The sequence below is a fragment of the Thalassophryne amazonica genome, chromosome 2 (genome assembly GCF_902500255.1).
Source record: "Thalassophryne amazonica chromosome 2, fThaAma1.1, whole genome shotgun sequence".
In the NCBI taxonomy this organism is placed as follows: domain Eukaryota; kingdom Metazoa; phylum Chordata; class Actinopteri; order Batrachoidiformes; family Batrachoididae; genus Thalassophryne; species Thalassophryne amazonica.
The window spans coordinates 75035794-75058643 of NC_047104.1; the positions used below are offsets into that span (position 1 = coordinate 75035794).

At 46.0% G+C, this 22850-nt stretch overlaps 1 protein-coding gene and 1 long non-coding RNA gene across 2 annotated transcripts in view; one reads left to right on the forward strand and one right to left on the reverse strand.

The window, feature by feature from the left end:
• The window catches only part of ush2a (Usher syndrome 2A (autosomal recessive, mild)), a 1147097-nt gene that overhangs the window by 1032000 nt on the left and 92247 nt on the right, over window positions 1-22850 (reverse strand).
• On the forward strand, window positions 1756-19873 carry LOC117526058. The gene is made up of 4 exons (XR_004565203.1): window positions 1756-1947; window positions 5073-5078; window positions 15113-15125; window positions 19863-19873. It is a non-coding gene; the product is annotated as an uncharacterized LOC117526058 (long non-coding RNA).

Below are 22850 nucleotides of genomic sequence, written 5' to 3' on the forward strand. Positions count from 1 at the left end.
AAGCATCAACGACGGTGGGCAGAAGACATGAAACACAAAGACCTTTCACTCATGGTTTCATTTAAAACAAACTAATTCCAGACAGTTTATTGACATTAACGGCAACTCTGAAGGTTTGAGCTTTAACAGACACACATGCCAAAAGGCATTATGGGAAATTCAAATGACCGTCTTTCATCACTTCCTCCTCCCCCCGTCAAAATGCATAGAACACTGCCATCTACTGGATGGGAGTGTGAATAGACCAACTGTAATTTGTGTGTAGTATTCGAAGGCAGTGGCATTCAATGGCACTTTACAAGATATGTGTAATATCATATTTTCACTTTGTAAAAATGACAGAGTTGCCATTAATGTAGATAAACTCTGGAATTAGTTGGTTTTAAATGAAACCATGAGTGAAAGGTGCTTTGCGTTTCATGTATTCTGCCCACTGTCTGAGTCGACGTATGTTTAAAGTAAATGACTTTTTTCTTCTTCTTCTTTGCAATAGCAACTGGCAACCGGTCTGCCCCCTTCTGTTGGGGGAGGACTGAGCTCCTCAGAGCGGTCTGATTATTACAAAACACACAATAGTAACTAACATGTAGGATTTTATGTTTTACAGATGTTTTTGACCATTAAGTTTTACTCATTATAACAGCAAAAAAATGGTTAGCGGACTGAAAATTAGCGGAACTAAATTTAGCTGAAGGTAATTGGTCCGCTGATGGTTTTCAAAAGTTATCTGAAAAGCTAATCCGCTAACAAAAAAGTTAGCTTCAGTAATTACTGGTTAGCAGATTAGCAGAACTGTGCCCACCACTTATTATAATTATTATCAATATGAATAAGGAATGTGTGATTTTCTGGTATATAAGCTGCACCAGAATATAAAGGCCCTGCCACACCTTGACAATTTAGCCAGCATATGCCGGCCGTATTAAAAACTCTGGCGCACGCTGGCGTACATCTAATAAATTAATGCAGCTGTCACACCTTGACGATTATCCAGCATCTGCCAACAGCCCTGTTTCAGCCCAGTGGTTCTGGTCGGCACAGCACCGTGTGGTGCGCGTCAGAAACAGAATCATTTAACATTATTTTATTTTTTTACTTTAATTTTTTTTTATCTTGGTGGACTATTTTCATTGTGTACAGAATGCTGATGAGTAGACTGGCTGCAGGAAACACTGCTGTGAATGAATGGAGGGCTGTCTCTTTAAATGTTGAAAGTGCCGGCTGCTTCCTGATCAGCGGATCTGATCAGGTAATCACGGACCTGAATAATGAAACGCTGTGATGATTTATATTTTTAAAGTGGCAGTCGACCGCGATCAGGTGTGATCTGAAGGAAGTGCTGTGTGATCTGTCGGTGTGATCTGTCGATGTGGTGATCACCGACAGCAACGACGCTTTAAATGTTTAAACAGCGCATTAATCAGGCTTGCTCACCCTGATCGATCGATCAAGTCATCTGATGATCACACCAGAGCGACGGCGCTTTAAAAGTTTAAATCATCACAGCACTTCTGTGTGTTCACAGTGCAGGGCTGACATGAGAAACGCACCTGCAACAGAAAAAAAACACAGAGGGACTTGCTTTAAAATGCTACATTTCCAGCCACGAATTAAAGAATTTTTCGAGGTCATTTTCAAAAATCAGGAGCTTTATCTGGATTCATGTCCATCTGTAATGATGAATTGGACTGAAATGAAGAGGTCAGATACTCCACGTGTGAATGAAACAGTCATTCTGCATACGGGCCACAGCTTTCAGCCAATCAGTGGCCAGCATTAATAGACAGATCTAGACTTATGAGTAAGTAACAAGAAACGTCTGCCAACAATCACATAACTTACCTACAACTTATGTCCAGCATGTGCGGAACATATGAGTCACATGCTGGCATGCGTTAAAATTTTTAGCATGCCCAAAATATTTTGAGGAACTCAGCTTATCAGGTCGTATTTACATCAGTGAGCTTCAAGGTATTTCAACTTGCTTTTAACTTATAAAAACTTACCCTTAAAGGACAGGTCGCACCACAATCACAACAATTAAGATTAAGGTTGTTTGTTACCATCCAATGATCCACCGGGATTACATTGTGCACGTCCATGACCGTTTTCAAAGCATATGGCATTCACAACAAACAGCTAATAAGACGTCCAAAAACAAAGTACTCGTGAGTACACGGATGTTTCTGAAAAGTGATGTCGCAACTAGAAGTGTCACACTGTGTACTTCAATGGAATGTAGCTGATAATGTTAAGAATGGAGGCACAGATTAATTTCAAAGTTGACATACAAGTGTGATGTCATGTTATGATGACTCATTTTTAAGTGATAACTGTTCATTTTGATGTAGTCACGGTAAAAGCTGCAGCTCTGTGAAGGTTTCTGTGCACCTGCACAGCCATGAGTCAGAAACGCAGCCTGTCAATAACCATCTCTGCTCCAGGTTCAGCTTTGTGCACCATTAATTATGAGTGTCGTTATCAATAAAATCTAAAAAATTACATCTGCTGCCGGAGGAGAAGGAGCATCTTGTCAGCTGCATAGCGCACGCACGCACGCACGCGCGCACGCACGCACGCACACACACACACACACACGCACACACACACACACACACACACACACACACACACAGCGAGCTTTGCAGCAGACATACACAGCTCCAAATTTACTCTCAAAGTAAAAAAAAAAACAAAAACCTGAAATTTAGCCACAAAACACAAAAGAGGAAAAATCCTGAACATGCCAGACTCACCGTCATGATATGGATTCATTTCCAAATCTAAACTCCACGCGATCAAAGAAGCGCACGAGCGTGAGATCGCCACAGCTGCAGCTCTGCCTCTCTGCCTCTTTCTTGATTGTGGCACATAAAATAACGTCCATGAACTCCTGGAAATAATGTATTCTGACTTTTTCCAAAGTAACAAATCCATCTCGGTGTCCAGGCAGTCTGTTAAAAACAGTGTCAGATGTCCTGCATCCATGTATACAGCTTCAGTAAACCAGCATCCACACAAACAGTGCGTCACCACAATTTAAGCTCCAAAATCCGACACTCTGAAAAAGTTAAGAGTTTCGGAGTGAAGCATGTCGTGACCTCTCTGTAAATCTGAGCCATCACTTTCGACCAGCAGCTCAAAAGCTTCGTTTTCGGACAGAGCAGGTTCTGTTCCCTCTGTCTGTCAGTCATTGGGATGTTTCTGTTTTGCTAATTAGGATGTCACACACTGAAAAATGCAGAAGATTGCCGAGTGAAATGTTTTCCAGAAATGCACCTGCTAACGCTTAGAGTGAGAGGAATAAAATACATCAGCGATCCCTAATTATTAGCACATGTGAGCAAAGACACTTACAATCATGAGTACTTTTATGTTGTCTTACTAACTGGGATGTTAAAAAACGTGAGACATGTCCGTTAACTTATTGGACTTATGCGTTTTTTAATATGGTTGGCATATGCTGGCTAAATCAAGGTGTGACAGGGCTTTTAGTCTGTAATGACTAAAAAAAAAAAAAAAAAAAAAAAAGCAACAAAAAAAACCCCCAAAACAAATGAGACTTATACTCCAGTAAACACTGTAGTCTATTATTAACATAGTTGGCAGTCAATTAATCAATTATTTGTTGTAGTTCCAGTTAACTATTTTATTGTGGTATCTCTTAGCAAAATGGACTGCGTTGATCTAAGTTCCTGCTAATCAGCAGCATTTGCAACTGTGAAAGAAGCTCCCCATGGTGAAATGTCAGAGTTTAGCATAACTGTGTTATCTTTCCGCAGAACTGTGCTGAAAATAAGAAAGAAAAACACAGACATGTCTGCAAAAACAAAACAGTCGGCTGCATGGATTTATTTGGAATTTCTTAATACTTCTCACTCCAGTTGTTGACACTTGGAAATGCTGTGAAAATATAGTATATCCTTCTCTTGCTTTGTGATCATCAAAGTACAAACTAATTTATTTTGATGCTTTCTCAAGTGACAGCTCAAACCCTTAGTGAAGTTTTTTATACTGTGTGTACATTGGAGGTTAACACTCAAATTCAAGCAATTTTCACCCTGGTAGTTTTTGTAAAATAATTTTGATTGTGTGCAAAGTAAAATAATGTAAGCATCCAAAATAAAACATGTTTTGAAGTGCTGTGTTGAATGCTAAAATATCCTTGGCTGTATGAGCATGTAATCAATGAAAGTGTGAGTAAAAAGAATGTGACCTTTTGACCCCTTAGAATAGGCCAAGGTTAGCCATGTTTGAACTTGTCCAAGGTCTGTGTCCCAAGAATGGTCCCTGTGAATTTGAAGACCCTGGCAGTAATAGGACTGGACTTATGCCGAGCATACACAGACTGACAGACAGATGCAAATTCCTTGTAATAACTGATGGCCATATTTTGGCCTTGAGTAAAAGTACAAAAACAGGCTTATACCCTGTAACTTTATATAAGGAACCCCTAAACCTCACACCTAAACATATAACGCAATGCTAAAATACCCTTGGCCGTATGAGCATTGTCTTCTTTATAATTTGCAGTTGTTTAATTGGTGTTCCAGTATATATATATATATATATATATATATATATATATATATATATATATATATATAGTTTGCACTGGAGGAATATTATACATTTATTGTTATTTACATTCATTATTAAGATCCTATTGTCTTATTTACAATTTGTACATGTTCAATCAAGCCCCTCTGTTTTGTCACGTGAAAAGTTCACAAGGATGACAATAGAAATAAGCGTTTATGCTTTTTTGTGTTATCCATGTATAACTGATATATTCACCTCTGAATGTTTATATTGATGTTGCAAAATAAACTCAATCAATCAATCATACACAACATTTTATTCACGTTTTAACGGCGTCTGTAGGAAGGTGTGCATGTGCGCATACATGAACTTTGGACAAGAGCAGAATTTACCTTTGTGTGTGATGCACGTGCAGGCTGATGTCTGTGAGATGTCTTGTAAATCACTGCAGTGGTGTCATCAGGTTGCAAAAATAGCATTTTCAGTGGCAGAAGTGTTTATTTCGCATAAGCTTTTCCATAATACATGAGAAACATGTTAGATTTATACAGAAAAGCAGCAATTTGGGAGAGTATTGCTGAATTAGCAGCCAGAGAGAGACCAGCCAGTGATGTCACTGTACCTCACTACGCTGAGACTGTCAAAACCCCCCCCCCCCCCGCCAAAAAACAGATTTGCATGAGTCATAGCACAAAAATAGGAAACAGAATGTGACCTTTTGACCTCTTAAAATCAAGGTCAAGGTTAGCCATCTTTGATCTTCTTCAACGTCTGTGTCCCAAGAACGTGCCCTGTGAATTTGAAGACTCTGGCAGTAACAGGACTTGTGCTGAGCACAGGTAGATGGACGGATGGATGGACGCAAAGCCTTCACAATACATGATAGCCATATTTTGATGGCCTCAGGTAAAACAAACTGTTGCTGACATCTGTACAGGTTATCCAACAAAAATGAGCACTGAAAATTGTTTGAATCAGAAAAAACAGACAACAAAACACAAAGCAACCATCGATACAGATTTTAGACAATATCAGCTGCTCTCACTGAAGATTCAACATGCTAATTGTGCTGGACACAGCAGCACAGACAGTTTGACAGTCACCTGTTGGTATTCTAAAGTGTGAATGCAATGTTAGTTGTTTTGCTGTCAGTGCAGACAGTTGCAGAGTTTGAGAAGCATTAAAGACAGCAGCAAAGATCTTGTAGCAGGCTGCGACTGTAACATGAAACATCTCAAAAACAGAGCAGCATCTAGCCTGCGCAAGCACGTGCATGTATCCACACAAGTATGCATGTGTGCAAGTGTGGCCATGTGTGAATTATACATACAGCTAATCTTCCAGCTCATTTCCCCAGTAGCAGAAACTGCCCCAGGCAACTGCCTCGGCTGCAAATTAGCTTTCTGTTTGACCAAAAATCTCCTCTCCTCTCCGTTCCTTTCCTGATCTGCGGCATGAATATTAAAACTTGCACAGCAGACAACACAGTCAAAGCGGGAGCTGGTCGCTTCCACATCAAACCCAGGGGGAAAAAAGGAAACTCCAAACGGAGAGCTTTCCTGCCCACCTAAAAACTTTAATTTGAACTGTCCCACTCGCTCCCTCTACCCCTCTAAATCCTGTGTTTGGGAAACACACTGCGGGACCACTGATAAACACAAACTCTCACTGTCGTACCAGACATCTTCTTCGTGTTCCTCGTCTCATTTCCATGCTCGTCCTCCTTGCTTTGTCCTTTCTCCTGCCTGCAATTTCATTTGGCTCCTTCATCTTTTTTAAACTGTTTTGACTGTCCTCACCTCCTTTCATTCACCCTCCGTTTTTACCTATTATTATTTTATCCTCTTTAAATTCTCCATCCATAACTTTCCCCTCTCATCTCCCTTCCCCTCATGGTTATCTTGCCCTGTCGCTCTCACTTGTTGTCAGCTCTTTAGGGAAGCTGAAAATGTGTGAGGAAGGAAATAAGTCCAAGTAAAAAAAAAAAAAAACACCTTTAGGGGATGAAGGCAGGCCCAGACAAGTGTCTGCCTCTCAGAGGATAGTTAAGATGCCCAGACAGACACTTTCATGATGACTGATTGAAGACTGGGAAGCGCATGAGAGCACAAGAGAAAGTGCAGGAGAGAATAAGAGTATAAGGAGGGAAGAGAAAAAAAGAGACAGGAGAAGGAGGGGAAAAAAGCCAGAGAGCGGGTGGAAGAAAGGAAGCCAGACGAAGAAGGGCCCTCTTTAGGAATCTCTAAGCCAGAGCTGTGCTGCTCTTGGGGAGATGTGAGGCAGTTGTCAGGCCTGATGTAAATGAGTCCTGAAGTACATCATCCTCCTTAGCTTTCACACATCCTTTTGAAACGGCCAGCTCTCCTTTGTTAACTTTCACAAACTCTTTTCTTCCATTTTTACCTTTCCCTGTCCATCTGTAGTTTATCCCCTTCTTCCCCTACCTCCTCTCCTTTTCTCTGTTAGCCAGAGCAACTTCAGAGTTCTGTGAGAATGGAGAATAAAAGGAGGAGGAGTTCAAGTTCACTTTCATCAAGATGCTTCTCATTTGGACTGTGTCCACTAACTCTTGAGATAGGGAAAGATCATTTTAAACTCCATCCTCTAAACCTGTTTAAACTAGGATGTCATTTTGTGAGCGCTTTTAACCAAACCACTTAAAAGAAAAATCAATGCACACTTTTGTAGTATAATCACCAGTCTTTGCAATCAAACTGGCAGCAGTGATGCCAGGCTACAGCCACTGCGTTACAGAGCTGCACAATCGTCCACTATACCAGATTAGTGTTAATTACATCAGACGAGGTGAGATGAAATATCCTCACCAACGACCATTTTTTTCATGATGAAAACAAGACTACAACGACACTATGTCAGTGTTCTAAATGCTTCTACGTTAACATGCATTAATGTTGACAAAAAAAGATGAGATGAAAATATTTTGCATGAAATAAAAACAAATAAAATCTCTTTCCATTTTTGTGTACAAGCTCTTAAGGTTTGGAAAAGTTTCCAAAATGTGTGGTATTGAACAGTTTGTTCTGACGGCGTCCTGACAAAAAACATCAAGGCTGGACGTAACATATAACATGCACTACGTGTTGTGTGGGCCGCTGAAGAGGAGGTACTGCTGGCCCACCACCACCAGAGGGCACCCTGCCTGGAGTGCGGGCTCCAGGCACCAGAGGGCGCTGCCGCCTCACAGGAGCAGCCGGGGTGACAGCTGACACTCATCACCTGTGACAGCTGTCACCACTCATCTGATCTGCATCGGTATATCAGCAAGACGTCATCTCCACCTCTTTGCCGAGATATCGTTCTACCTGAAAGGTAATATCCTCAGCCTGACTGCTTGATAGAAAGCCCTTTTGTGATTTTTGTGAGTGATAACAGACTTTTTCTCCAACGAGAGGTGGAGGTAGCTTCCCTGCCGTGCAGATTGCTGGGTGCAGACGCACCCACATTTAATTGTGTTTTTGTTCCTCGCCAGCAGTACCAGGTCCGACACGCGGAGGCAGTGGCCACCTGGGAGTTCGGGACTTGGCGGCTCCAGTATTCCCGGGGTCTGGTGGCGGAGGAAATCGTGTGGTTCCGGTTCTGCTTTGGACAGGCGTCTCCTATCTTCGAGCCTGCCCACACGACACCTTGTAATTTGACCTCTGATCTATTGTGTAATCTGTTGTGTTTGTTGTGCACGTTCGCAACAGTAAAGTGTTGTTATTTGACCTATTCCATTGTCCGTTCATTTGCGCCCCCTGTTGTGGGTCCGTGTACTTACACTTTCCCAACAGGATATCTCGGCCAACGTCATGGATCCCGAGGGGCGTCAACCGGCTGTTGAACGGCCAATGGAAGAACAGGGTGCACAGGCGCCCGCAGGAGGAATGATCGGTGAGTTGCAGCGGATCCTCACCGTTTTCACGGCTCGGTTGGATTTAATGACCAAGCAGAACGTCCTCCTTAACCGCAGGGTGGAGGCTCTCGCCGCGCAGGTGGAGGCGCGCCCTCAGGGCGCTGCTGCGGCTCTCCCTCCTGTCGACCCTGTGCGTAACAGTGACGTTCCACTGGTCGTTCAACGACCCCTCCCACCTTCCCCGGAAGCATACATAAGCCCTCCAGAGCCGTACGGAGGTTGTGTGGAGACGTGCGCGGACTTCCTTATGCAGTGTTCGCTCGTCTTCGCACAACGTCCTGTCATGTACGCGACTGATTCTAGCAAGATAGCTTATGTAATTAATCTGCTTCGCGGCAAGGCACGCGCTTGGGCTACAGCGCTCTGGGAGCAAAATTCACGGCTCCTTCTGACATATGATGGGTTTGTGAGGGAGTTCAGAACAGTGTTCGATCACCCAAATAAAGGAGAGACCGCTTCAGCCGTGCTGCTGTCAATGAGACAGGGGCGCTGGAGCGCAGCTGCTTATGCAGTCGACTTCCGCATCGCGGCTGCGAGGTCCGGCTGGAATAACACTGCCCTCCGCGCCGCCTTCGTAAACGGACTGTCGTTGGTCCTAAAGGAGCTCCTGGTGGCTAAGGACGAACCGCGGGATTTAGACGGGCTTATTGATCTCGTTATACGATTAGACAATCGGTTAGAGGAACGCCGTCGGGAGCGAGGCGAAGGACGTGACCGGATACGCGCCGCCCCTCTCCCTTCCGGGTTCGAAAAGGGGCCGCCCTCCCCACGCTCCACAGCCGCAGCGCTTTGTGGGGCAACAGCTCCCCCTGTTGACGTTGTTAGGGAGACGCACAGGGCCAAAATGGGAAGGCTGATCCGTGGAGAGTGTTTTCTCTGCAGCTCAACAGAGCACACACAGAGAGACTGCCCCAAACGGCCAAAACGTCAACACTCGCCCTTAGAGACTGGGCTAAGGGGGGGTCAAGACATTCAAGTGAGACACACACAAATTGCCACACGACTCCCAGTCACAATCCTGAGCGGGGATTTAACCCTTCAAGCCCGAGCACTGGTGGACACGGGGTCAGAAGGGAATCAGCTAGACAGCAGATGGGCAAAGGAGGTAGGGCTCCCTCTGGTGGCGCTTCCTACGCCATTGCAGGTGCGGGCACTAGATGGCACCCTCCTCCCTTTACTCACACACAAGACACCACCAGTAACTCTGGTGGTGTCTGGAAACCACCGGGAGGAGATTGAGTTTTTTGCAACTCCTGCCACCTCCCGCGTGATTTTGGGCATCCCATGGATGTTAAAACACAATCCCCGGATCGATTGGCCGTCTGGGGTGGTGGTTCAGTGGAGCGAAACCTGCCATCGGGTGTGTTTAGGATCCTCGGTTCCTCCCGGTTCCCAGGCTAAGGAGGAGGTCAAAGTCCCGCCCAATCTGACGGCAGTGCCAGTTGAGTACCACGATCTTGCTGACGTCTTCAGCAAGGATCTGGCACTCACCCTTCCCCCGCACCGTCCGTACGATTGTGCCATTGATTTGGTTCCAGGCGCTGAGTTCCCGTCCAGCAGGCTGTACAACCTCTCACGACCTGAGCGCGAATCAATGGAGACCTACATCAAGGACTCATTAGCTGCCGGGCTGATCCGGAACTCCACCTCCTCGATGGGGGCAGGTTTCTTTTTTGTGGGCAAGAAAGATGGCGGACTTCGTCCATGTATTGATTACAGGGGGCTGAATGAGATTACGGTTCGCAACCGATACCCGTTGCCATTATTAGATTCCGTGTTCACCCCCCTGCATGGAGCCAAAATCTTTACTAAACTGGATCTCAGAAATGCGTATCACCTGGTTCGGAACCGGAAGGGAGACGAATGGAAGACGGCATTCAACACCCCATTAGGTCACTTTGAGTACCTGGTCATGCCGTTCGGCCTCACAAACACCCCCGCGACGTTCCAAGCATTAGTTAATGATGTCTTGCGGGATTTCCTGCACCGATTCGTCTTCGTATATCTAGACGATATACTCATCTTTTCTCCGGATCCTGAGACTCATGTCCGGCATGTACGTCAGGTCCTGCAGCGGTTGTTGGAGAACCGGCTGTTTGTGAAGGGCGAGAAGTGTGAGTTCCACCGCACCTCTTTGTCCTTCCTGGGGTTTATCATCTCCTCCAACTCCGTCGCTCCTGATCCGGCCAAGGTTGCGGCGGTGAGAGACTGGCCCCAACCCACTAGCCGTAGGAAGCTGCAACAGTTCTTCGGCTTTGCTAATTTCTACAGGAGGTTCATTAAGGGCTACAGTCAGGTAGTTAGCCCCCTGACAGCCCTGACCTTACCAAAAGTTCCCTTCACCTGGTCGGATCGTTGCGATGCCGCGTTCAAGGAGTTGAAACGGCGCTTCTCGTCTGCACCCGTTCTGGTGCAGCCCGATCCTAGTCGCCAGTTAGTGGTTGAAGTGGACGCCTCGGACTCAGGGATAGGAGCTGTGCTTTCCCAGAGCGGGAAGACCGATAAGGTCCTTCACCCGTGTGCCTATTTTTCCCGCAGGTTGACCCCGGCCGAACGGAACTATGACGTCGGCAATCGAGAACTCCTTGCGGTGAAAGAGGCTCTTGAAGAGTGGAGACATCTGTTGGAGGGAACGTCCGTGCCATTCACGGTTTTCACTGACCACCGGAACCTGGAGTATATCAGGACCGCCAAGCGGCTGAATCCCAGGCAAGCCCGCTGGTCACTGTTCTTCGGCCGTTTTGACTTCCGGATCACCTACCGTCCCGGGACCAAGAACCAGAGATCGGATGCCTTGTCCCGGGTACATGAAGATGAAGTCAAAACGGAGTTGTCGGATCCACCGGAACCCATCATCCCGGAGTCCACTATCATGGCCACCCTCACCTGGGACGTAGAGAGAACCGTCCGGGAGGCCCTGGCACGAAGCCCGGACACCGGAACTGGGCCGAAGAACAGACTTTACGTCCCACCAGAAGCTAGGGCTGCAGTCCTGGACTTCTGTCACGGCTCTAAGCTCTCCTGTCATCCAGGGGTGCGAAGAACCGTGGCAGTTGTCCGGCAGCGCTTCTGGTGGGCGTCCCTAGAGGCCGACGTCCGGGATTATATCCAGGCCTGCACCACCTGCGCCAGGGGCAAGGCTGACCATCGTAGGGCTTCGGGTCTGCTCCAGCTGCTGCCCGTGCCCCATCGCCCCTGGTCCCACATCGGCCTGGATTTTGTCACGGGTCTCCCGCCGTCCCAGGGCAACACCACCATCTTCACGATAGTGGACCGATTCTCCAAGGCGGCCCACTTCGTGGCCCTCCCGAAGCTCCCGACGGCCCAGGAGACAGCGGACCTCCTGGTTCACCACGTCGTCCGGCTGCATGGGATCCCAACAGACATTGTCTCAGATCGCGGTCCCCAGTTCTCCTCGCACGTCTGGAGGAGCTTCTGCCGGGAACTGGGGGCCACGGTGAGTCTCTCATCCGGGTACCATCCCCAGACCAACGGGCAAGCAGAACGGGCCAATCAGGAGATGGAGCAGGCCCTGCGTTGCGTGACAGCCGCGCACCCAGCGGCCTGGAGTACCCATCTGGCCTGGATCGAGTATGCCCATAACAGCCAGGTGTCGTCAGCCACCGGCCTCTCCCCTTTCGAGGTATGTCTGGGGAACCAACCGCCTTTGTTTCCAGTGGTTGAGGGAGAGGTCGGTGTGCCCTCGGTCCAGGCCCACCTACGGAAGTGCCGTCGGGTGTGGCGTGCCGCCCGTTCTGCCTTGCTGAGGGCCCGGATGAGGTCAAAGGCCCATGCAGACCGTCGGCGGACCCCGGCCCCTGCGTATCGGCCAGGGCAGGAGGTGTGGTTGTCGACAAAGGACATCCCCCTCAAAGTGGACTCCCCCAAGTTACAGGACCGTTACATCGGTCCCTTCAAAATCCAGAAGGTCATCAGTCCAGCCGCAGTGAGGCTTCAGCTGCCGGCCTCACTGCGGATCCATCCTGTATTTCACGTGTCCCGAATCAAACCACATCACACCTCACCCCTCTGTACTCCGGGTCCGGCACCGCCTCCTGCCCGGATCATCGATGGCGAGCCGGCTTGGACTGTGCGCCGGCTTTTGGATGTCCGTAAGATGGGCCGGGGCTTCCAGTATTTGGTGGACTGGGAGGGGTACGGACCTGAAGAACGCTCCTGGGTGAAGAGGAGCTTCGTTCTGGACCCGGCCCTCCTGGCCGATTTCTACCGCCGCCACCCGGACAAGCCTGGTCGGGCGCCAGGAGGCTCCCGTTGAGGGGGGGGTCCTGTTGTGTGAGCCGCTGAAGAGGAGGTACTGCTGGCCCACCACCACCAGAGGGCACCCTGCCTGGAGTGCGGGCTCCAGGCACCAGAGGGCGCTGCCGCCTTACAGGAGCAGCCGGGGTGACAGCTGACACTCATCACCTGTGACAGCTGTCACCACTCATCTGATCTGCATCGGTATATCAGCAAGACGTCATCTCCACCTCTTTGCCGAGATATCGTTCTACCTGAAAGGTAATATCCTCAGCCTGACTGCTTGATAGAAAGCCCTTTTTGTGATTTTTGTGAGTGATAACAGACTTTTTCTCCAACGAGAGGTGGAGGTAGCTTCCCTGCCGTGCAGATTGCTGGGTGCAGACGCACCCACGTTTAATTGTGTTTTTGTTCCTCGCCAGCAGTACCAGGTCCGACACGCGGAGGCAGTGGCCACCTGGGAGTTCGGGACTTGGCGGCTCCAGTATTCCCGGGGTCTGGTGGCGGAGGAAATCGTGTGGTTCCGGTTCTGCTTTGGACAGGCGTCTCCTATCTTCGAGCCTGCCCACACGACACCTTGTAATTTGACCTCTGATCTATTGTGTAATCTGTTGTGTTTGTTGTGCACGTTCGCAACAGTAAAGTGTTGTTATTTGACCTATTCCATTGTCCGTTCATTTGCGCCCCCTGTTGTGGGTCCGTGTACTTACACTTTCCCAACACTACGGGCGCATTCTCAAATTGTTTCATTGTTTCATTACATTCAAAATGTTCAAAATTGGATTCTGTTTGTCTGTTTTGTTTGTATCCTTGTTGGTGTCAGCTGATCCTTCTCCTGTCTGCAGGAGGTGTCATCCTACCGTGTTTGTGCATAGATCTGTAAGGGCCACTCGAGAGGACACCAGCCTCCAGATGCAGTGCATCCAGAAAGAGTTTACAGCGCTTCAATTTTTCCACATTTTGTTATGTTACAGACCAAAATGGAGTAAATTGTTTTTTTCCTTCAAAATTCTACTTAAAACACCCCATAATGACAGCATGAAAGAAGGTCTTTTTTTTTTTTTTTTTTTGCAAATTTATTAAAAAAAATATGATATCACATGTACATTATACCCCATCACACACAGCCGGAATCACACAGAGTTCTGTCAGAGTTATGAATCGGCACACATCCAAAAGGTGTTGGATTTCAGTTCCAAAACGTTATGACAGCCAACTGCGGAAGTCCACACAGTTGGTCAAAATCGGTCGGCAGCCCCGAACGTGACGCACGTGTTCATAATTCTCTGGGCGCTACAGCGATCCATGGGTAATCTGACGACCATCTGACCGCAATTTACATATTCTGAAGGCGGCATGAACAGGATCTGAAACGATCTGATTGAGGTTGATTGATCTCTGAGAACCATCGGTCACAGCAAAGCCTGCCAACATGCTGTGCTACATTATTCCACCTCTACTGGCCCCCGGCCAGGGAGGGTGAAGGAAATACTGTCATGTAATAACATGTAAGTGGCACTGTGCACGCGTCAGAGGCACGCAGCAACGCAGCTGAACGGGATGTCACCGCTGTAATGCACGTATTATTACACGTTGAACTCCTACATCTGTAGCAGGTATGATGTGGAAATATTTGCCCAGCACATGACGAAATAAACACACATGTAACTCACCTCCGGTACTTTGCTTTCCACAGCACGGCTGCGCTGTGCACTGGCAATGTCGATCAGGTGACAAAAGCATAATCCATCTCTGGTATAATTAAATCCCATGTGAAGTGCTGTCCCACAATGATAATCCAACAACAGTTGTGTTAAAATGTGTTTCAAGTGAAATGACAGCAAAAAAGAGTTTATAAAAAGAGAAAAGAGAAAGTCCACTGGCTGCATGTGAAAGCTGCGCACATGTGGGAAGTTGGCACACTGCCAGCACAGTTCAGCAGTAGTTATGGAGCCCAGCCGGACAAATCAAATCCAGCAATGCAAGTATATACTGATCAAACAGCTGAAGGGATTTTTAACCGGACTAACAGCAGGCAATCACTGGCAGTTGTCAGCCTTTTTGTGCGGCCAGATGGACAGCTCCAGTGCTCGCGTGCGGAGTGGCTGGTACAGCGTTTATGGACACATATACATGCAGCTTAATGAACATTTCGGCCACACACTCGCACCCTGCTTTGATCACCTGTTCTACACACGCAGGCACACGTGGCTCGTTCAGCCACTGTGAACACACGCGTGCAGCTGAGTGGAGACACACTCATCACTCGGAATGCCTGTTCTATGCACGTACACACACGCACTCCGTCATGTAAGACACACACTGATGAGAGGTCAGTTTAGCGCTGGGAATGTGAGGACGAGCGGACGTTTTGATTGCGTGGGTGAGTGAGTGGGTGAGTAACAGCTCCAATGTCGGTGCCGTCTCACAGCAGTCTGTGTCAGCTGACTGTTGTCTGAAATATGTTTGGGCTGCATCCTGCAGGTGTGCACGAGGCAGTCCAGATGCATTCGGGACCATGGCTGGTCACGCCTCTTTTCCTTCCGACTGTGTTGGATAATGGCAATATTTGCCGTGTTGGAATGGTTCCTTCACATTCTTGCTATGTGTGACGGGGGCTTAAGAATTCACACACTTTGCTCAATTGTCAATTATTGATGCACTGTTGGCAGCAATTATAGCCGCAAGTCTTTTGGAATATGATGCCACAAGCTAGGTGCACCTATTTTGAGGAGTTTTGTCCATTCTTCTTTGCAGCATCTCTGAAGCTCCATCAGGTTGGATGGAGAGTGTCAGTGCACAGCCCGTGACAGTTTTTTATTTTGCCATTTATAATCTTCCCCTTCTCCTAACTCTAACCATAACATAGCATAAGTGTGTACCCTCCACAAATGTTAACCATGACCACCCCACATTCTGTGTCCCCTGTCACGAAATGAATTCATGCCCCCGTTACAAAAAACAGCTCATTTTCGTACCCCGTCATGAACCCATAGACTAATATACTTTTCGTAACCCAGTCCCACAAACTGCCTTGAGACTGGGTTGCAGTGCACAGGCATTTTCAGTTCTCTCCAGAGATGTGCAATCAGAGTCAGGTCTGGGCGCTGGCTGGGCCACTGAAGGACATTCACAGAGTTGTCCTGAAGGCACTCCTTTGATAGCTTGGTTGTGTACTGAGAAAGATGTGTCCTGCTGAAAGATGAACGGTCACCCCAGTCTGAGGTCAAGAGCACTCTGGAGAAGGTTTTCATCCAGGATGTCTCTGTACATTGCTGCATTCATCTTTCCCTCAATACTGAGTTGTTTCCCAGTTCCTGCCGCTATAAAACATCCCCACAGCATGATGCTGCCACCACCATGCTTCACTGTAGGGATGGTGTCTGGTTTCCTCCAAACATGACACCTGGCATTCATGCCAAAGAGTTCAATCTTTGTCTCATCAGATGAGAGAATTTTGTTTCTCATGGTCTGAGAGTCCTTCAGCTGCCTTTTAGCAAACACCAGGTGGACTCCATGTGCCTTTTACTAAGGAGTGGCTTCCGTCTGGCCACTCTACCATACAGTCTTGATTGGTAGATTGCTGCAGAGATGACTGTCCGTCTGGAAGGTTCTCCTCTCTCCATAGAGGAATGCTGGAGCTCTGACAGAGTGACCACTGGGTTCTTGGTCACCTCCCTTACTAAGGCCCTTCTCCCCCGATCTCTCAGTTTAGACTGCACTCCAGGAAGACTCCTTGTGGATCTGACTTCTTCCATTTACAGATGATGGAGGCCACTGTGCTCACTGAGACCTTCAAAGCAACAGAAATCTTTCTGTGACCATTCCCAGATTTGTGCCACAAGACAATCCTGTCTCGGAGGTCTACAGACAATTCCTTTGACTTCATGCTTGGTTTGTGCTGTGACGTGCACTGTCAACTGTGGGATCTTATATGTAGACTGGTGTGTGCATTTCCAAATCATGTCCAGTGAAATAAATTTACCCCAGGTGGACTCCATTTAAGCTGTAGAAACATCTCAAGGATGATCAGGCTGACTGTGTGTGTGCGTGTTAGTGCAGATACACTTTCAACCAAAGGGCCCCAGTGACCTCCCCCTTGGTGCCCCCAAACACCATACCAAGTTTGGTGTCGACTGCTTAATTACTGTTGCTGTGCATAGCAGAGCAGGTTGTGATGTAATATACATGGCTGACTGTGTGTGTGTGTGTGTGTGTGTGTGTGTGTGTGTGTGTGTGTGTGTGTGTGTGTGTGTGTGTGTGTGTGTGTGTGTGTGTGTGTGTGTGTGTGTGTGTGTGCTCACACACACATATGCTTTCAACCCAAAGCCCCAGTGACCTCCCGCTTGGTGTCCCAGTCACCATACCAATTTGGCATCAATTGTTTAATTACTGCTGTTGTGCATAGCGAACACACATGCACACGTGGTCAGCATCACTGGTGCCAAGAAAAGACACCAGATTTCTTAATCAGAAAACACTTTTGGTTTTGCTCCTATTTTGTATGAGATGAACTCAAAGATGTAAAACTTTTTCCACATACACAATATCACCATTTCCCTCAAATATTGTTCACAAACCAGTCTAAATCTGTGATAGTGAGCACTTCTCCTTTGCTGAGATAATCCATCCCACCTCACAAGTGTGCCATATGAAGATGCTGATTAGACACCATGATTAGTGCACAGGTGTGCCTTAGACTGCCCACAATAAAAAGGCCACTCTGAAAGGTGCAGTTTTATCACACAGCACAATGCCACAGATGTCGCAAGATTTGAGGGAGCGTGCAATTGGCATGCTGACAGCAGGAATGTCAACCAGAGCTGTTGCTCGTGTATTGAATGTTCATTTCTCTACCATAAGCCGTCTCCAAAGGCGTTTCAGAGAATTTGGCAGTACATCCAACCAGCCTCACAACCGCAGACCACGTGTAACCACACCAGCCCAGGACCTCCACATCCAGCATGTTCACCTCCAAGATCGTCTGAGACCAGTCACTCGGACAGCTGCTGAAACAATCGGTTTGCATAACCAAAGAATTTCTGCACAAACTGTCAGAAACCGTCTCAGGGAAGCTCATCTGCATGCTCGTCGTCCTCATCGGGGTCTCGACCTGGCTCCAGTTCGTCGTCGTAACCGACTTGAGTGGGCAAATGCTCACATTTGCTGGCGTTTGGCACGTTGGAGAGGTGTTCTCTTCACGGATGATGTGAAGGAGATGTGTTGCACACTGCATGAGGCAAATGGTGGTCACACCAGATACTGACTGGTATCCCCCCCAATAAAACAAAACTGCACCTTTCAGAGTGGCCTTTTATTGTGGACAGTCTAAGGCACACTTGTGCACTAATCATGGTGTCTAATCAGCATCTTCATATGGCACACTTGTGAGGTGGGATGGATTATCTCAGCAAACGAGAAGTGCTCACTATCACAGATTTCGACTGGTTTGTGAACAATATTTGAGGGAAATGGTGATATTGTGTATGTGGAAAAAGTTTTAGATCTTTGAGTTCATCTCATACAAAATGGGAGCAAAACCAAAAGTGTTGCGTTTATATTTTTGTTGAGTATATATAAAAAACAAAACTGAGAAATCACATGGACATAAATATTCATAGCCTTTTCCATGAAGCTCAAAATTGAGCACAGGTGCATCCTGTTTCCACTGATCATCCTTGAGATGTTTCTACAGCTTAATTGGAGTCCACGGGGTAAATTAATTTGATTGGACATGATTTGTAAATGTGCACACCTGTCTACATATAAGGTCCCACAGTTGACAGTGCATGTCAGAGCACAAACCAAGCATGAAGTCAAAGGAATTGTCTGTAGACCTCCGAGACAGGATTGTCTTGAGGCACAATTATGGGGAGCTGTGCAGAAACATTTTTGCTGTGTTGAAGGTCCCAATGACCATAGTGGCCTCCATCATTCATAAATGTAAGACATTTGGAACCACGGGGACTCTTCCTTGAGCTGGCCACCCATCTGAACTGAGCAATCGAGGGAGAAGGGCCTTAGTCAGGCAAGTGACCAAGAACCCAATGCCCACTCTGCTAGAGCTCTAGCATTCCTCTGTAGAGAGAGGAGAACATTCCAGAAGGACAACCATCACTGCAGCAATCCACCAATCAGGCCTATGGTAGATTAGCCAGACGGAAGCCACTCCCTAGTAAAAGGCACATGGCAGCCAACTTGGAGTTTGCCAAAAATCACCTGAAGGCCTCTCAGACCATGAGAAACAAAATTCTCTGGTCTGATGAGACAAAGACTGATTGCGGCATGAATGCCAGGTGTCATGTTTGGAGGAAACCAGGCACCAATTCTACAGTGAAGCATGGTGGTGACAGCATCATGTTGTGGGGATGTTTTTCAGTGACAGAAACTGGGAGACTAGTAAGGATTGAGGGACAGATGAATGCAGTAATGTACAGAGACATCCTGGATGAAAACCTGCCCCAGAGTGCTCCTGATCTCAGACTGGGATGATGGTTCATCTTTCAGCAGGACAATAACGCTACACAGGAAATTTTGCTGAGTAAAATTTACTCTGCTGGGATAGCATTTAATCCCAGTCTAAATAGAGTAAATTACACTCTATCATAGAGTGAATCAGCTCGACAGTTGTCGCAGACTGAACGGTCTGACACCTAAATATTGGTCCGCCCTGCCTCCACTGAGCATGTGTCATGCTGGAGCCCGAAGCGATCAAATGGATTAATGGGATTATTAACGATCAGATGTCAAGGTAAAACCTCTTGAATCATTCTAAAGTCAGTTTTAAGCAGAAATGAGGCTTTAAACAGTGACACGCTGAAATGTCCAACACGCGGTGAACGCATCAGCAAACAGCTTGTGCAGCCGTGCCACTCTGATCGCTTCCTCTCTCTGTTATTATAGAATAATGCTGAATTTATGCAGACAGGATTCAGATATTCAGGATTCAAAAGCTTCAGATATCTATCGCTGAGATAGATGATGACTGGAGCGCAGTTTTAAGCAGAAATTAGATGATTATCAGTGAACAGTGGCTGATGATGTAAGCGCAGTGAAGGCAGAGCTGACGGAGGACCGTTCGGTCTGCGACACCATCTGTTCAATGCAAGTGGCTTTACTCCAATAAGAGTTGATTTTACACTGTTTTGAGGTGATTTAGCTCTGTGAGAGTATAATTCACTCTATTTGGACTTGGATAAAATGCTATCCCAGCAGAGTAAATTTTACTCAGCAAAATTTCCTGTGTAAGCACACAGCCAAGATATCAAAAGAGTGGCTTCAGGACAACTCTGTGAATGTCCTTGAGTGGTGCAGTCAGAGCCCAGACATCAATCTGACTGAACATCTCTGGAAAGATCTGAAAATTGCTGTGCACTGATGCTTTCCATCAACCTGATGGAGCTTGAGAGGTGTTGCAAAGAGGAATGGGCAAAACTGCCCAAAGGTAGGTGCACCAAGCTTGTGGCATCATATTCAAGAAGACTTGAGGTTGTAATTGCTGCCAAAGGTACATCAACAAAGTACTGACCAAAGGGTGTGAATACTTATGTACAGGTTCTTAGTTTATTTATTTTTTATAAATTTGCAAAAATAAAAAATTCATGTTGTCATTTTGAGGTGTTGTGAATCATATGTTGAGGGGAATAAATGAATTTACTACATTTTGGAATAAAACTAACATAAAATGTGGAAAAAGTGAAGCGATGCGAATACTTTCTGGATGCACTGTATGTACAAATAAATCACAATTAAATATATATTTTATCAAAAAACAAAATAACATTTGACTCTAATGAAAAAGCCTACTGCTGAATTTGCACAACAGTAATTTATTAATTTCCAGAAAGCTTGTGAATTGCCACGGCAAGTTGAAACAAAGGACTGTAAACCAAATGCGTCCCATGGGCCCCAAACTGGGCAGCCATACTTTTTAAACCATATTTGATGTACCTGTGAAGACGGGAAGAAGAAGCATGTGTTGTGTTGGTACGTGAATATGGTCACACTCTCCACGCTGTTGCACTCACTCACTCCACAACTTGTGTCAAATCAGCAAGCATGTGCTGACCATTACAAAAACAAACAAGAAAAAATTAGAGGAAGATAACACATGAAGTTAAAAAAAAATTATAGAAATTTGCTCTCATATTGGAAGTTTCACATATGACCCGAGTCTAAAAGCACCATTTTCCAGATGAATTGCTCATGCAAGCTGATGTTTAATTCTGTCTCTCACAACTGAAGAGTACCTATGATAAAAATTACAGACCTTTCCATTCATTGTAGGTGTGAAAACCTGCAAAATCAACAGTGGATCAAATACCTATTTGCCTCACTGTGTATCTTCCTGGTATTGTTTTGGACTCCTTTTTGAAATGACTGTTGAAAGTCTTCACAACAATCATGAATTAAGACAACACAAACAAATGTAGAAAACACAAGCCCTAAAAGTACAAACCTCAACAACAGGTAGCAAGTCCATTTTTAAAAGAGTCTTGCAAATGGAACATGAAATAGAAAAAAAGAAACAAGCATATGGAAACAGAGAACACAAAAATAACCTACAGGACATGTAACAATTCAATGTGACATGTCTGCTGCAAATACACTGAACAAAAATACAGCCTAAAACATTTTCTATATACACAAAAGACCTATTTCTCTCAAATATCATTCACAAATCTGCTGAAAGTGAGCACTTCTCCTTTGCTGAGATAATCCATCCCACCTCACAAGTGTGACACATCAAGATGCTGATTAGACAGCATCATTACTGCACAGGTGTGACTTAGGCTGGCCACAATAAAAGTGTGGCCGGTTCAGTGTATTTTGGTTGCCATATTGGAATTGTCGTGGCCATATTGAATTTGAGGCAAAATCCAAGATGGCCCCAGAGCTTATTTTAAAGCGCATGACTCAAACAACCAGAATCCACCTTGACTGGAAAAATCTGCAGTTTTTTCCTGGCCTGGACCTGTCTAATATGGACTCTGGTGCATACTGACATGGCAGCATTGCATAGTTTTCACATGATTAAAAAGTAAAGGGCAAACAGGCTAATGTGCCCATGTCTCCATCAAAGCAACTGGGCCAGACTCCTCCAGATGATATTGTGTGGAGACTGCCACACCCCAGCTACAGTGAGTCTGTTTCCATACCAGCTTTGAGTAATGCTGGTACCCATTTATGGTCCTAGGTGGAGAGGAGTGCCTTACTCAAGGCCACAAAACACAAAGCCATGGCTCTAACCCACCATATTTTAACTGAGTTCCAAGATCTATATTTTAACTGAGTCCTAAGATCTACTGCTACTTCTCCACCACCACCACTCTGAATTGCTGATACAAAGCAGGATAGATCCAAGTGTTCATGTTATTTACATGAACGAATGAGCGGAGTGGCACCTGGCATGGTCTTCTACTGCGACAGTCCATCTGCTTCAACATACAGCATGTTGTTCTTTGACAGAAGCTCTTCTGTAAACCCTGAATGTAATCAGGGATAATTTGTTACCATTTCCTTTATATCAGGTAGAACGAGTCTGGTCATTGTTCTCTAACCTCTGCAATCAGTAAGGGATTGTCACCCAGAGAAACCTTGCTCAATAGATGCTGCTTCTTTGCAGAACCCTTCTGTGTAGACACTAGATTTGGCTGCTCATGGAAATCCCAGCAATATGTGCAATTTCTGAAATATTCTATCCAACCAGCCTGTACGGCACCAACAACCATTTCATGTTTAAAGTCTCTTAATTCACCATTATTCCCCATTTTTATTCATTGTTTGAACTTCAGCAGATCCTTTTGCCCATGTCTACAGAAACTACATCATGTTCTTGACACATAACTGACTATATATTTTCTTTCAAGAGCAGTTTAACAGGTCTAATAAAGTCAGTTTATTTCAACATTATATGCCGTTACATCCACGACTGTTGACCTGATTTTTTTAACCTTTGGCATTTATAACCAATCACAAGAAAAGTGCATTTTAGTTGTATTTTGATGCGTTTACATGGACATTTAATCATAAATCACACATTTGTTCTTGAAAGGAACCATGAGTTCATATTCCTTTCCTGACAGAATATCAGTTTCTTGAACTTTGTTCAAAACCGTTGCTGTGCTGCAAGGATCTT